Below are 16,557 nucleotides of genomic sequence, written 5' to 3'. Positions count from 1 at the left end.
ACACATTGTGCAAAGTCTTCTACTTCACTTAGGTATACTGGACGTCCACCATACTTCTCTTTTTCAGATAAGATAACATTAAAATCACCCCTACAAGCCATGGTGATTCCATATCTGAGGCTAAATAGTACATAGATGCCCACAATTCAATCCTCTCTATGGCATCACATTTAGCATACACTAGTGTAATAATGATCTCCATACTCAAATTTCTATGAAACAACCTTAAAGTCATTTATTGCTCCATATCCATCATAATGTCAACGTCTATTTTCTCATCTACAAAAGCCCATATCTTACCATTCATGTTTGCAAAGGCATAATGGATCTTAGCCTTCTTCTATACTTCTCCAGCTTATTGGTATCTTGCCAAGGCTCCATCAAACCAATGAGATAAAAATTGTACTTCATATGTAGATTAATTAATTTTTGGAAAGCTTTTTGTGTGTTCACAAACCTCACATTCCATACTAATGCATTATCTATAAGATCACTTGGAAGTTGAGAGCCCACTCCTCTTTGGTTGTACCCTCATAGGGACAATCTTCTCTTCGTGTTTCTTTGATTGTTTCCCAGTAGATTTCTTTTTATCAACACTCCTAGGTGACATGTCGCCAGCCCTAACTGCTTATTGAAAGTTGGCAGCAGTAAATTCTTCCTCAATATCCTCGCCTATTTCCTCTTGCTCACCTTTATCATTGTCAACCACATGGAGAACCATAAGATTTGGCTCATGTCTCTTAGCTATCATTCCCAACTCCTTTTGGCCCCTATGATTGATAAGCATACCTTTTGCCAATATGCCACTAGTAACACTAAATATTTTTCAAGCTAGAATCCCAGGATAATCTACTGCCAACCCTGTAGTTTGGATTGCCTTGTTGTTTGTGTTTGACTGCCCAGCTTCAGAATCACAAGCTATTATTGCTAGGTCAATTTGATCATGTGATTGACTTGTAGCCTCCTTCAATACTAATGCATTCTTCTCCATAGTCCCCAATGCCTCCTGCATCACCCTAAATTGAAGATCATAGACTGATCCTAATGTAGGGTTTACTGTAGCACTTGTTGCAAACACTGTTCCATTGGTTTTCATCTCCTTTCCTTCAGCTATGTGATGATCTGACTTCATTGTATCCTCTAATACCTTAGTACTAGCCTTCTCAACATGATCACCACTCAAAATTTCCAGCGGAGCACCTCCAGCATCATTTACAACCTATACAACCTACCTAGGAATTACTATTACATTAGATTTCTTCTTAAATGAAGCTCCACCTGTTGATTCTCCAGCAGTCTTAGCTTGTTTATGATATCTTTGAGTCTCGTTAGCTGATGGTGTACCATGTTTCTTATTCAATTCTTTAGAATCTTCAACCCTAGATTTCTGGGTACTAGGTTTTAATGTAGCAGGAGTAATTAGGTCAACTGTTTTTCCCCGCACTCTTCCAGTTTGCACATGCAGTCTTGTACTATTTTCTTCATTGTTTTCCTCCCTATTCTCAACTTCATCACTCCATAATGGATATCCAGATGTTGCTTCATAGTCAGCTGCATTCAGTTTGGTGGATTCTTCTAACGTTTGTGAGGGAATTTCATGGCATGAATGATTAATTGTCACATTGAGTTGCCTCAATTATTCTTTGTTTGTACCAAACCTTCTATGTACCTATTCAATGGTCGACTCCTTTTTGTTAGCTTCCTCAATCCCAGAAATAGTAGGATTAGGATTCTTTTCTTTGGTCGCACTTGTGCTCCCACCCTTCTTTGGACTAGAAGTCCCAGTAGCACTAGGATTTGACTTGTTTCCCTTATTTGGATCAGCTTCATCATTGTTCAGTACCTTCTGCACTGCCTCCTTCTTTATCTATATTGCTTCCTCAATTTCTCCTTCCTCCAATAATGCAAATTTGTTCTTTGTTTGAATTGGATCCTTGGTTTTCTGCTCCATATTCTTAGTCTCCTTTACAGTAACCTCTTTGCTCTTCTTCTCCTCTTCCTTCCCAGCATGATCCTTCTTTGGCCTACTGTCCTTGACCTCCGTCCACTTACCATTAGGATAACCAACTATTTTTCCACTCGTTAGCATTCTAATTGTTGGCTTAATATTATTTAGTTGCACCTGATTCTTATCAGTAGCATCACTTTGAACTTGTGCCTCTGATTGAGTTTCCACAGCTAGTATAAGATTTGGATATAGTCTTCTACATTCCTCTTCATTGTGACCTTGAGGCCTGCATTTCTTACAATATTTGGGAATATAGTCACATTGCACCTTCACCCATTCAGTTCTAATCGTCCAGTTGTCTCATTCTCAATGTCCATCTTTACCTTTTTAGGCAATTTAGATAGTAAGTCTACTTGTATTTTGACTCTAGCACAACTAGGTCTAGTTTTGTTGATCGTGGCCATATCAAGATGCAATATTTTACCAACTGCTGAGGCTAATGAGAATAAATACTCCTTTACAAAGTAAGTTGGTAATAAATTAGGGAACGAAATCCAAGCCATTGCTATAGGTGTTTCCTTACCAACTTTGAATTTAGCATCATAGATTAAAGGCCTCATCTGATATGGGTAAGCTCTCTTTGATGTAAGCATGATCAACACATGCCTATCTCTAAGAAAACCAACATTGCACTCACATTTTATCCCATATTGATTAGGTATCAACTTACGCAGCTCCTGCAATTCTGGCCATCCATACAAAAATTTGCCAATGACAGCATATTGCAATCCTTCAATGATATGCATGCGAGTAACTTCTGCTTCTGTCCATTTGATTAATGGCTGCCCATGTAGGAAAGTAACAGGTTTTATGGGGATAGGGGCAACAGTGATCATATTAGGTTTTACGTGCATGATCATATTTAATGCACTAGGTTTGAGAATATGCGTGTAATCTAATGGTTGAGGAATGATTGGAGTATTTCTAGAGGATGGTGTACGGTTGTTAGGGGGCTGACTAGCCGGTAACACAGGCTGGCTGCCGGCCGGCGAGGCCATGAGAGAGCTCACGAATATTTTGCACAGTCTTCGCAAAATCGCCTATCGCTAGAGCTCTAGGGAAAAATGATGTAGTATCCACATGTTTCTTCTTTCTATGAGTTTTTTTGTAGTATTTATTTTAGGAGAATAGGTTCTGGTAAGGCACATAGAGAAATTAAGGTCTCATTCACTTTTATTAACATTGAGACGTTTGCATTTGAACGCATAATGAAGACTCTTTATTCTTAATATTTTGTGGATATATTCATTTTAAAATTAATAAAAATTAAATTAAAAATCAACGAATATAATATCCACAAAATATTAGTGAAAATATAAATTACAAGTTGGTGTATAAATTCTTTCTTTGATGAACTACACTCTAAAAACTAGTGATGGCAGCGACAATGGTAGTGGTGATATGTGATGATAGCTTTAAAGGTAATGATTGGTGGTGATCATGATTATATGGAGGAAATTGGCAATAGTAGTTGTGTAGTGGCGATCAATGGTGATTGTATCTCAGTGACCATAGGTGATGAATGTGTGAAATTTATTGATGGTGGAAGATGGAGGCAGATGGCGACAATGGTTATTATACGGTATAAATTAACGGTAAAAGTAGTTGGTGGTGGTAGTGCTGAAGGTAGTTGGTGGTGACAATTGTATGGTGAAGTTTGGTGGTAGAGGAATTTGATAATGATGACTAATGTTGAAGGTAGTTGGTGATGATGGTGCTTGTATGGTAAAGGATGGTGGTAATTGTGGCTCATGATAGATTTAATTGGTAGTTGTGATTCACGGCTGTGGAGGAAAATGGTGGTGACAAGTTATGGAGATGGTTGGTGGTAAAAATGGCTGATGAAGGTAGTAGTTGACTGTAATAAAAATAGAAAAGTAGCAAAATGCTACATTCAAAGGAATTTTTAAGTAAATAATGAATTTAAGACTAGAAAATCTGAATGACCCAGGCTTATTAAGAGCTGATGAGTGGTTGTGAGAAGAACAAAACAAGAAAATGTACTTAATCATACGATAATTGAGTGATTTAATTTTAGATTCAAACCTCTATTAACTGGAAACAAATATGTTGTAAGTAAATCTTTAATGTGGCAATTGGTACGGGAATAACAACTACACAACTTACTTGCTATGATCCAAATCTCACCAAGTCATGATGGTATCTAACTTAACCCATTATGGGAATCAACCAACACAAATATAACTTAAGCTGAAAAATTATCATATAAATAATAAGGTTAAAATGCGAAATTTAATTACAAACTACCCCAAATTTTGGTGTCACAAGTCATAAGCTATTAAAAGTTGGAACACAATGCTGATATGAAAAATATATCATCTGTTTGAAATATAAACTCACGAACAAACTTGCAGCTCACAATTGGAATACTAATATATCTTCAATGCTCACTCTCAAACTTTACAATAGCTCAGCTCCAATGCGTTGCACATAAAGTGTGAAAGTGTAGTATTAGTACACTAGCACAGTACTCACTAAGTGTCACTAATAATGTGCTTCCAATAAAATAGTGGTGAGGGTTTAGTCAAAAGATACTCTCTTTATCAACTTGTACAGTTAATAATAATAATAATAATAATAATAATAAGATATGCACAATCAAAGCATATAACAGAATGCGCATACAGGGCATATGACATGATGCAAACTATCTCAACGACACAAGTACAATGCATGTAGCAATGCATCAAATTAACATATATAATGGTATGCTCAACTCAACATTTATATGAGATGCTCGCTAATAAGTCATATACATGTGTGTGAGTTTTGGCTTGATTCAGTGGCGTTCTTTGGCATGTGGTGTCTAGTGAGGGGATCAAGATGAATCCGAAGAAGATTGAGGCAGTTCAAAGTTGGCCTAGATCGTCTTTAGCTACAGAGATTCAGAGCTTCTTGGGTTTGGCTGGATATTATCGCCGCTTTGTGGAGGGTTTCTCGACCATTATTGCACCTTTGGCTAGATTGATCCAGAATGGTGCTCCTTTCAGATGGTCTGAGGAGTGTGAGAAGAGATTTCAGAAGCTCAAGACTACATTGACTACAACCTAGTGTTAGTGTTACCTACAGGTACGGGATCTTACACCGTGTATTATGACGTGTCACGTATTGGGCTTGGCATAGTGTTGATGATGGACGATAGGGTGATTGCATACGCATCTCGGCAGTTGAAGGTTCATGAGAAGAATTATCCTATACATGATTTAGAGTTGGCAGCTATTGTTCACGCATTGAAAATTTGGAGGCACTATCTGTACGGTGTTTATTGTGAGTTCGATACCGACCATCAGAGCCTCCAACATCTGTTCAAGCAGAAGGATCCTAATTTGCGTCAACGGAGATGGTTAAAGTTGCTGAAAGACTATGATATCACCATATTATATCATCCGGGGAAGGCCAATATGGTGGCAGATGCATTGAGTAGGAAAGTTGAGAGTATGGGCAGCTTGGCATATTTACCGGTAGTAGAGAGGCCACTAGCCATGGACGTTCAGGCCTTGGCCAATCAATTTGTGAGATTGGATGTCTCGGAGTCTAGTCGGGTTCTTGCTGGCATTGTGGCTCAGTCATCATTGTTGGAGCGTATCAAGGCTTACTAGTTTGATGATCTTCACTTATTGGTGTTGAAGGATACATTGCAGCGAGGTGGTGCTAAAGAGGTTGTGATTGGTGATGATGGTGTTATGCGACTTAAAGTCCGGATTTGTATTCCAAATATTGATGGGTTGGGAGATTTCATCCTTGAAGAGGCTCAAAGCTCGCGTTATTCCATTCACCCAGGTGTCACGAAGATGTACCGTGACTTTAAACAACACTATTGGTGGCAGAGAATGAAGAAAGATATCGTTGCTTATGTCTCTCGGTGTTTGAATTGTCAACCGGTGAAGTATGAACATCAGAAATCGGGAGGGTTGACTCAGAGATTGGAGATACTGGAGTGGAAGTGGGAGCGCATTACCATGGATTTTATTGTCGGACTCCCACGGATTTTGATGAAGTATGATGCAGTTTGGGTTATTGCGGACCTGTTTACTAAGTCCGCATACTTCATTCAAATGGTGACTTCCTATTCTGCAATGCGGTTGGCTCATATTTACATCTGGGAGATTATCCGCTTGCATGGAATGCTCATTTCCATCATTTCTGACCAAGGCATGCAGTTCACATCACAATTCTTAAGAGTAGTGTAGCGAGAGTTAGGCACACGGGTTGATCTGAGTACAACATTTCATCCTCAGACGGACGGGCAGTCCGAGTGCACTATTCAGATCTTAGAGGATATGTTACGTTCATGTGTTATGGATTTCAGAGATTCATGGGATCAGTTTCTTCCATTAGCAGAGTTCGCCTACAACAACAACTTTCAGTTGAGTATCTAGATGGCTTCTTATGAGGCCTTATATGGGAGGAGATGTCGTTCTCCAGTTGGTTGGTTTGAGCCTGAGGAGGCTAGATTGTTGGGCACTGATTTGGTCCGTGATGCCTTGGATAAGGTAAAGTTGATTCAGGAACAGCTCCGTACAGCACAGTCTAGGCATAAGATTTATACTGATAGGAAGGTTCGTGATGTTGCATATATGGTGGGTGAGAAGGTTCTTCTTAGAATTTCACCCATGAATGGTGTGATGAGATTCGGGAAGAAGGGCAAGTTAAGCCCTCGGAATATTGGTCCCTTTGAGGTGCTTGAGAGAGTTGGAGAGGTGGCCTACAAGCTTGCATTGCCACCTAGTCTATCAGGTGTTCACCCAGTGTTTTATGTTTCTATACTCCGGAAGTATTATGGTGATCCGTCATATATTTTGGACTTCAGAATGATACAACTAGATGGGGATTTCACTTATGATGTGGAGTCGGTGGCCATTTTAGATCGGCAGGTTCGAAAGTGAAGATCAAAGACTATAACTTCGGTGAAGGTTCAGTGGAGAGACCAGCCAATTGATGAGGTTGCTTGGGAGACCGAGCAGGAGATGCGGAGCAGATATCCACACCTATTTGAGACTTCAGGTATGATTTTAGACTCGTTCGAGGACGAACTTTTGTTTAAGAGGAGGAGAATATAACGACCCAGCCAGTCATTTTGTGTATTATAGCCCCGTTCCCAGATTTATTGCTTCTTTTGTGTTTGTTTGTGGCTATGTGACTTTTCGAGGTGATTGGATTTGTTTTGGGGAAGTTTCGAAGTGAATTGGGACACTTAGTCCCAAGGTTGGAAGTTTAAGTTGAAAGAATTGACCGGATTTTGACTTTTGTGTAGACGACTACGGAATGATATTTTGATGATTCCAATAGTTTCGTATGGTAATTTTGGACTTAGGCATATGTCCGAATATTGCTTTGGAAGTTCGTAGGTTAATTTGAGGCTCTTTGGCGAAAGTTGAAAAGTTGAAGGTTTGGAAAGTTGAGAGGTTTGACCGAGAGTTGACTTTGTTGATACTGAAAGTTGGAGTAGTTTCGTTGTGTTATTTTTGACTTATGTGCAAAATTTGAGGTCATTCAGAGTTGTTTTGATATGGTTCAGCATTAGTTTTAGAAGTTGGAAGATTATTAGTTCATTAGGCTTGAATTGGAGTGCGATTCGTGATTTTGATGTTATTTCATGTGATTTGAGGCTTCGACTAAGTTCGTATCGTATTTTAGTACTTGTTGGTATGTTTGGATGAGGTCTCGGGGGCCTCGAGTGCGATTCGGATGATGTGCGGATCATGTTTGGACTTAGTGGAAATGCTGAAGAATTTCAAGTTTTTGTGCAATCACACCTTCAAGGATTTGGTTGCAGGTGCAAGATCGCAGAAGCGGTCAGGCCATCGCAGGTGCGGAATATACTTGGGCTGGGGAAATGCGCAGGTGCGAATGTTGGTCCGCATCTGCGAGAAGTGGAGCGCAGAAGCGAGGTGGAGTATGGTCATGGGTTTACGCAGATGTAGACGTTGAGACACATGTGCGCGTGCGTAGAAGCGCAGGTGTGACCATAGAAGCGGATGTTAGATGGAAGGTATGGGACCGCAGATACGACAACTTTTTCGCAGAAGCGGGATCGTAGATGCGGTTAAGTGACCGCAGGTGCGGTTTCACTGGCAGAGTTATATTCGAAGGGTTTCGTGACTTTTCTCATTTGGAGAGTTTTGGGACTCCGCTAAGGGCACTTTTTGAGAGGGTTTTGGCTACAATTGAAGAGGTAAGTAAAGTTTAATCACTTTTGATATTAAATATTGATTACCCATTGATTATTACACCTAGTTTATGTGAATTTGAAGTAAAAATTGAGGATTGTAGACTATGTTGTTGGAGAGTAAGAATTGAGAATTTGGGGGCCGATTTGTAGATAGAATTGGATGAAATTAGTATGGTTGGACCCGTAATTGAATGAGTGTTCGAAATTTGTGAATTTTATCGAGTTCCGGGGTACGAGCCTAGGGTTGACTTTTTGGGTTGACTTTCTGATTTTGATTAAAGATTCTAGTTTTATCATTTGAGATTGTTTCCTATGGCTATTATTGATGGTATGAAATTATTGTGACTAGATTCGAGTCGTTCGAAGGCCGATTCGCGAGGCAAAGGCTTATTGGAGTATTGATTTGCGCGTTTTGAGGTAAGTAACATTTCTAAACTTGGAGTTGAGGGTAATTATCCCTGGAAAATATGTTATTGGTATTGTGTTGGGGTGACGCACATGCCAGGTGATGGGCGTGTAGGCATGCACTGTGGTAATCGTGATCCGAGTTGACTTTTATATTGTGCTACTATCAAATCTTGTTTTATCCGTATAATTCCTACTTGTTAAAGTAATTGAGTTGTGATTCATATTAGAAATCATGTTTAGGATTTGTGCTTAATTCGTTTAGACCTAATGGGGCTATTTCCGTTGTTTTGAGTTATCTGCTTTAACTGTAATTATACACTCAGTCATGGTTCATTATTTGCATATCATATCTTAGTCTCTGTTTATCATTCATTATTACATCATATGTTATCATTGCTGGGCTGAGTGGTATGAGATTGTGAGCCCTTGAGACTTGAGAGGTTGATGACTGAGGTGGGCCTTAGAGCCGTGTTGAGAGTATTATTGTGGATCGGGCTGCACGCCGCAGCAGGCCTTATTGGCTCTACTATTACTATTATTATTGTGGATCGGGATGCACGCCGCAACATGCCTTATTGGCTTTTGATTAGCGCTTGGGCAGGATCCGCCCCTCCGGATCTGACATACCAGCAATGAGCGTATGCACAATGATATATATACACGTGCTTTAGTGAGAGGCATTGATGCCAGGCACCCGTACAGTGCTGAGTGATTGTGTGTGTGATGAATGGACATTTGAGGCAGATAGATTGAGTATGTTGAGAGTGAGAGTACTTGGGAATATCACGGTGAAATCATTCATTTGACACACATACTTGACATATAGGCATAGACATGTACCATTCCTCATGCTAGCTGTAATTGATATGTTCTTATCAGTGTTGGGCTTTAATTGTTAAACTTGAAAGCATATCTAAATTTTTGTAATATGAACGACCCGAATATAATAATTACTTTGAGTTACTTATTGTTATTGTCATCATCATATCTGTATAGTCATTATATTGGATTCTGACTGTCTTCTTCTAAGCTTGTCACTGCTTTCATCCCAAGGTTAGTTCTGTTACTTATTGAGTACATGGAGTCAGTTGTACTCATACTACACTCTGTACTTTGTGTGCAGATCCAAGTGCATCTAGACGTGGTGATTACTAGAGCCGTATTGGATACTAGTATTTGGAGATTTCGAGGTAGCTGCTATGACATCCGCGAGGAGTCATATTTCAATTGTGATAACTCATATTCAAATTAGGCGACTATTCAAAGCCTTTGGCGTTTGTAAAGTTTTTTCAGAAGTATATCTAACGTTTTTTTGTTCTTAAAATATTTATAACACATAAAAATAAACCAACATGTTTGCCAAATCTATTTCTTCTAAATACTTAATTAGGTAAATTTTATATACGAGTTTGAACTATAAAGCGTGGTTCAATGCTTTTAAATTTAAGTATATATTACATAGAGTTCCTACTAAAGGTCTTCCTCTTTTACACATATTTTTTCTTACATCACTTTATACAGATTTATCCTTCTTGAGCACTTTATAGTTCTTAAGCCCAAAAGTAAACTTGTATAACCCCAACGGAAAATGATGAGAGAAAAATATATACATTATAAAACATATTTACAATTAATTAGTATACATATATAATTATTTACAAATAGATTAATATTTTTGGTTGGTTTAATTCGCCTTTTTCAATTATTTTATATAAAATCAACCAAATAAATATTATTTGTTTCTAAAATTTAGTTCCTAAACAAACCAAATCAAATAGATAATTGATTTATCAGGTTGGTTTAAATTGAATTTTGACTTAGTGCAATTTCTTTTTATTTTAACACCCCTTTAATCAAGGGTCATTACATAGTCAAGTGCCAAGCTTGACCCGTCTCACCCTCCGATTCAAATTTATTTTTGAATTGTTAAATTTCATTTTGATACTAAATCTTAACCCAGCACCAACAACAACCATAAATGATAAGTATTAAAGATGCGATACTTTTTTACTATTTAGATCATCTTACATTTTTGGTCAAAATATTTTACTACTTTAGATCATCACAATGTAAGAGGATTATATTCAATATCTATCATTTAAGGTATTGCATTTAATAATTGGGAGGTTTTAAGAATATAATTTAATTTCTTCACTATTTTGGTTTATCTCAATCTAACTGAAATAATTTCAGTATCCACCATTTGATAATGTTCTATAAGATTTGAATTTAATTCTTTTATTAACTTTACAACACTCTTTAATATTGAAGAATTCCAAGAATACAATTAATTTCTTTACTGTTTTGATTTATTTCAATCTACAATCTGATACTATTCTATAAGTTGTAATATTATTTTTCTCTCCAATTTACGTTATTCATGATATTTTTTCCCTATAAATTGGAGATGCACATTTCTCCTTTCATACAAGGATGGCTTCGAAAGTTTTGATTTTCCTCTTCACTTTGTGCGCAATTAAGGCTGGCAAGTGGGCCGGTCCAGGCCCGGGATCGGCCCGAGACCGCGGGCCAAACGGCTAAACGGGCCAGGACCGTTTGGTCCGGTTTAGCGGGCCTGGTCCGGTCTCGTGGGCCGGCCCTATGATTTGGGCCCGTCAGGCCCGGGACCGTTTGGCCCGCCAGGGCCCGGGACCAGTCCGGTCCCTTAGAGGGTCCCAACGGAAAAAAAATAGCTGTTGGGCTGTCAAAAATAGTCGTTGGCTATTTATAAAATAGCCATTTAACCCCCCTCCCCTCCCAACTTTGTTTTAATCCCAAACTTTTTATAATTACATTTTTTCCCTATTTTCAACTATAAATACCCCATCATTATTTTATTTTTTCTTACAAAATCATCAATCTATCACAATCTCTCTCTAATTTACTTCTATAATTGTTACTATTGCTTACTTTATTGTTACAATTTGTGAAACAATTGTGAAGTTGGTGAATTGAAGTCTTCAACGATAATTAATTTTCAACAAGTTGTTCGTCAATTCGATAAACTCGTTCCAACTCTTAAGTTTTAATATTATAATTTGTTTGTTTTATTTACTTTGCTTGATTAATTAAGATGGCTTATTCCTTAAAAAATATGTTTAGTAAAAATAAGGAAAAATCGAAGAGTGGTGAATCTAGTGGCCAATCTGTTCCTCCTCCACTTCCTCCGACTCCCCGACCCAAACCCGTTACCCGTCCTACACCTCCTATTCTTGATAGCGATAATAGTTTATTACAATTTACCGAGAGTCAATTTTGCCATAATATTGCACCCGGTGAACAATTAAACCATGAATATATGAATGCTCTTTATGGTAATCCAACTATTGATGAAAATGATGATGAAGAAATAGATTTTGATTAAACACAACCGGATGACGATACACCCACTAGTCCTGCTCCTGAAGTTAACCCAACTAATAATAATCCAGATGATCCCCCGTCTGACCCTTCTATTAGTGCCCCTACTTTTTCTAGACAACCTTCTAAACGGGCAGAAACATCTCTTGTTTGGTAATTTTTTACTCAACTAAGAGAAAAAAATAGGGCTAAGCAGTATTGTGATATGAGACTTGAGACTGTGTTATTCTGGAACACTCTGATAGTTGACCTTCGGGTCCGTTTATATGATTTTATTTCTTTATTTCTATTATTGTATTCCTGTTATTATTATTTCGCACAGGTTAATTGTGAGTGACTTGCCATAGCCTTGTCACTATTTCGTCGAGCTTAGGCTTGGTACTTACAGAGTACATGGGGTCGGTTGTACTCATGCTACACTTCTATACTTCTTGTATAGATACCTGTGTTGATCCTAGTGGCGCGTAGCGGGACTGCTCAAATTCAGCTGCTTTTGGAGACTTGAGATATAGTTGCACGACGTCCGCAACCCTGAAGTCCCCTTCCATTCTATCTTTATTGTTTATTTAGTTCAAACAGTTGTATTTTGTTTAGACTTTATCTGTTGCACTCTAGATGCTCATGTATTCATGACTTCGGATTCTAGGATATGTTTAGATTTCGTCCTTTGGTATTTTATTATTCTATTTCATATTATTACAGTTTATTTTTATTAATATTTTAATTTGAATTGTTAAAATCTGGTTAAGTAAATTAGCTAACATTGTCTTGCCTAGCAAATAAAACTTTAGGCGCCCTTTGGGATTTTGGGTCGTGATAGGAACTCGTTGGCATGATTGAAGGGGGTCCCGTGGAACTAGGATGTCATTCGGGGTGGTTTCGGACAATTCCTCCCCCCCCCCCCCCTTTTTAGAGTTGTTGGTTTTCTGGTGTCCAACAATGCTTCACAATCGTGGATCTTATCTCTCGTTCGCGGAGAAGGGGAGCTGGCAGGCACGGTTTCTTCTTCGCTATCGCAAACAGTAGTTCTTGTGGTTGGCTCAACAACGTAATAGGGGCATCGAATATGAATCTCCTTTTGAACAAATATGTGTGGATATGAAATTATTTACCAAACGGACGCCCCTTAGTCACCGCAATCTAATGGACTTGCGGAAAGAAATACCCATAAGCCATAATCCTCATACTCGCCAAATACGTGTATATCAATAACAAGAACGCTACGTGCATTAAATAATCATGGGAAGTCAAATACAACCTAATAACGTCAAACAAAGCCATAGAAATTGAACCTAAATGATAAAGTTCAAATCTTTAATAAAATTTATAAAGTGAACCAAAAAATCAATCAGGGCCCGCTTCCCAAAATCCGTCAAAACTCATAAATTCCGAACATGTATTTTTCAATACGAGCTCAAATATATAAATTTCATCCAAACCTGACTCCAAATAGAGGTTCAAATCTCAATTATTCATTTTCCAAAAGTTTTGCCAAAATTCCCAAATTTCTCTTTAAAATCCAAGCTTTTATGTGTAGAAATTCATGGAAAAATATGATATAAAGTCAAATATAAGAGTAAATTGCTTACCTACAATGATGTAGTGAATTTGCTCTTTAACATGTCCCACTCTCGATGTCCAGGGCTTAAAGTACGATAAAGTGGGTAAAAGTCTCGAAATTTCAACTTAAATATCCTGCCCAGTGATGTATTTCACGTTCGTGATACTGCCTCCACGATCGCGAAGGCAAAAATCTACCCAGTTAAAAACTTATCTTTGCAAACGTGAAGGCACCACCACGAACACGACACCTGCCCAGTTAAGCTTACGTGAACGTGGTCCCAGCCTCGCGATCGCGAAGGCAATCCTCCTGCCTGGCGCCACTCCATCACGAACGTGTCCCCTGTGTGCGAGCGCGAAGCTTCTGTTCCATCCCTCCACAAACGCGTCCCATCCTGTCACGACAGAGCCAGAATTATTAAATGGTGAACTTTTTAATCTTCAAACCAATATGACACGTTCAGAATTAATAAACAGTGAAGTTTTTAATCTTCAAATCGAGTAATATCTAATACAACTAGATCTAATAAACGGTGAAGTTTTTAATAAATTAGAATAGAAAATCGCTAAGATTTTAATCTCCAAAATGAGTATAAAGTCATTTAGACTTTAATTTCTGATAAATGAGTAGAAAGTCACGAAAACTTTAATCTCAACGAACGAGTAAAAAATCATGCAGATTTTAATTACAAAGCAGGAGTAGAAAATTACGAAGATTTTAGTCTCTATAATAGGGGTAGAAAATCATAAGTATTTTAATTTTCTTTTCAAATAGCTTTCCAACAAAACCATTGTAACCCCTAAATATTTCAATAGTTTGATATATTATTCTTATCACACTAACATATGTATATCTTTACATATAGTATTTTAATATCTCACGCATACTTCAAGTATTAGTGTAAGCCTCGCAAGCATAAGCACAATTTTGTGCACACTTATTAGTAAAAAACTTGTGACAATACAATTTACTGAAAAATTGTATCCAAACGTTACGACTTTCCGGACCAGAAATGTTTGATCCCCTTACAAGGTTTTCGCTAGTGCTTTACCGTTCAGATAATTGTGGGTCTTCTACGTGTAGTCCAACGTCGGATGAACAAATTCATATTAATATTTTAATTTTCAAAATCAACTTGGGAATTCACACTTCGGATCAAGAATCTAAGGGGTAATTTCGATTGTGGTCACTCAACTTTGTTTTAATTTCACAAAAGTCATTCAACTTCCGCTTATAACTTAAAAGTCATTCAACTTTGGCCACATCACTTAAAAGTCACACCTGATGTAATATGGATATATCATCACCGGAAAAATAACATGGCAAACTTTTAGTTATTTTTTATGCCACGTGAGCAACCACATAGGATACCATGTGGTATATTTGTGTCTTTCTTTTGTTTAAGCTGTCGTCTTGGGCTGCCCGTATTTGTGGGTATTCCTTATTAAAATATTGCTAGAATGACATGAATTTAAAAGAACTTTCTTATGACTTGCATTTGTAATCCATGTGATTAATAGCCTATTTGGCCAAGCTTCTCTAAACTTGTATTTTTATTTTTTTTTTAAAAATGCTTTTTCCCCCAATGTTTAAGTGTACGTTTGTCAAACTTTTGGAAGAAAAAAAATACTTTTAAGGAGAAGCACGAAAAAAATAGGTTCTTCCCCAAAAGCACTTTTTTGAAAAGCGCTTTTGAGAAAAAATACACATAAACGTGCTTTTTAAAAGTATGGCCAAACACTAATTACTTCTTAAAAATAATTTTTAAAATAATTAGTCAACCACAAACTGCTTATCATCAAAAATACTTTTGAGAAAAACAGTTTAAAGAAAAAACACTTCTTAAAATAAGCTGATTTTAGTAGTTTGGCCAAACATGCTATAATTCATGTACAACTATCTAGTACGTTTAAAGGAAAAAAATTATGGTTACGACTTTTCACATCCAAGCAAGAACCGACACAACATGTATTAAATTATCTAATTCGTTGTTAAAATCCTATGTGGTTGCTCACGTGGCATAAAAAATAACTAAAAGTTTGCCATGTCATTTTTCCGGTGTTGATATATTCATATTCCATCAGATGTGACTTTTAAGTGATGTAGTCAAAGTTGAATGACTTTTACGTTATAAACAAAAATTAAGTGACTTTTGTGAAATTGAAACAAAGTTGAGTGACCACAAACAAAATTAACCGAAGAATCTAGCTAGATTCTTTTGTGAACGTCATATCACAAAGTGCATGATCCCACATTTGTGCATTAATATGTCCATGTCAGGAGATTTCCCTAAACTACATGACAGAGTTCCCATGAGATATCAAAACCATCATATTTATATAGGGACATAATTCCTTTTGAAATATTATTCCTTCAATTTCACTTAGCCGTTTTGCAACTTTTCCGATTTTGCGGTGTACGCCCAACGTTACATGGCCGCAACAAAGTTTACTTACAATCACTGCTCGGCTTTCCATCATCACAATTCACAAGACAACTTTTATGTGAATTGGAAATTATCAACAACGACATTCCATTTTGGTTGAAAATCCCATTGAATTCACACCCCTTGCCACTCACTGATTCATGAACCATGAGATATTGGTTTTCCACGTCAATACAATTTTGATTATGCTTTAGCAATCTTCAAATACTTAATACTTGTGAATCCAATGTTAGCCAAGGCAATACTTTTGCCTTGTCTTCAAATCATGTAATAAATTAAACCAGTGATTGCCACCGTTATATTTCAAAATGTTCTCATGTTAGTCTACTGTTGAAGTGAACATACCATATATTGGCGATAAAGTGCACGAGTAGGAGAAAACTACACTTTCTATTCCATCACTTATTTTGTTTCTCTCAGCAGTAACAAACAAATATTACCACACTGGTTTTCTTCTCTATCAACTGATTTCCTTTAAGTTCCTTAAGAATGTTGGTAACCTATGTTCAAAACCAGAAAATTTTGTAAAGTAAAAGAGAAACAGAAATGCATAAGAAGAACAAATTAAATTCGAGCCCACT

This window comes from Nicotiana tomentosiformis, chromosome 5 (assembly GCF_000390325.3).
Source record: "Nicotiana tomentosiformis chromosome 5, ASM39032v3, whole genome shotgun sequence".
Lineage (NCBI taxonomy): Eukaryota > Viridiplantae > Streptophyta > Magnoliopsida > Solanales > Solanaceae > Nicotiana > Nicotiana tomentosiformis.
Note: the sequence above shows the minus strand (reverse complement) of the source record.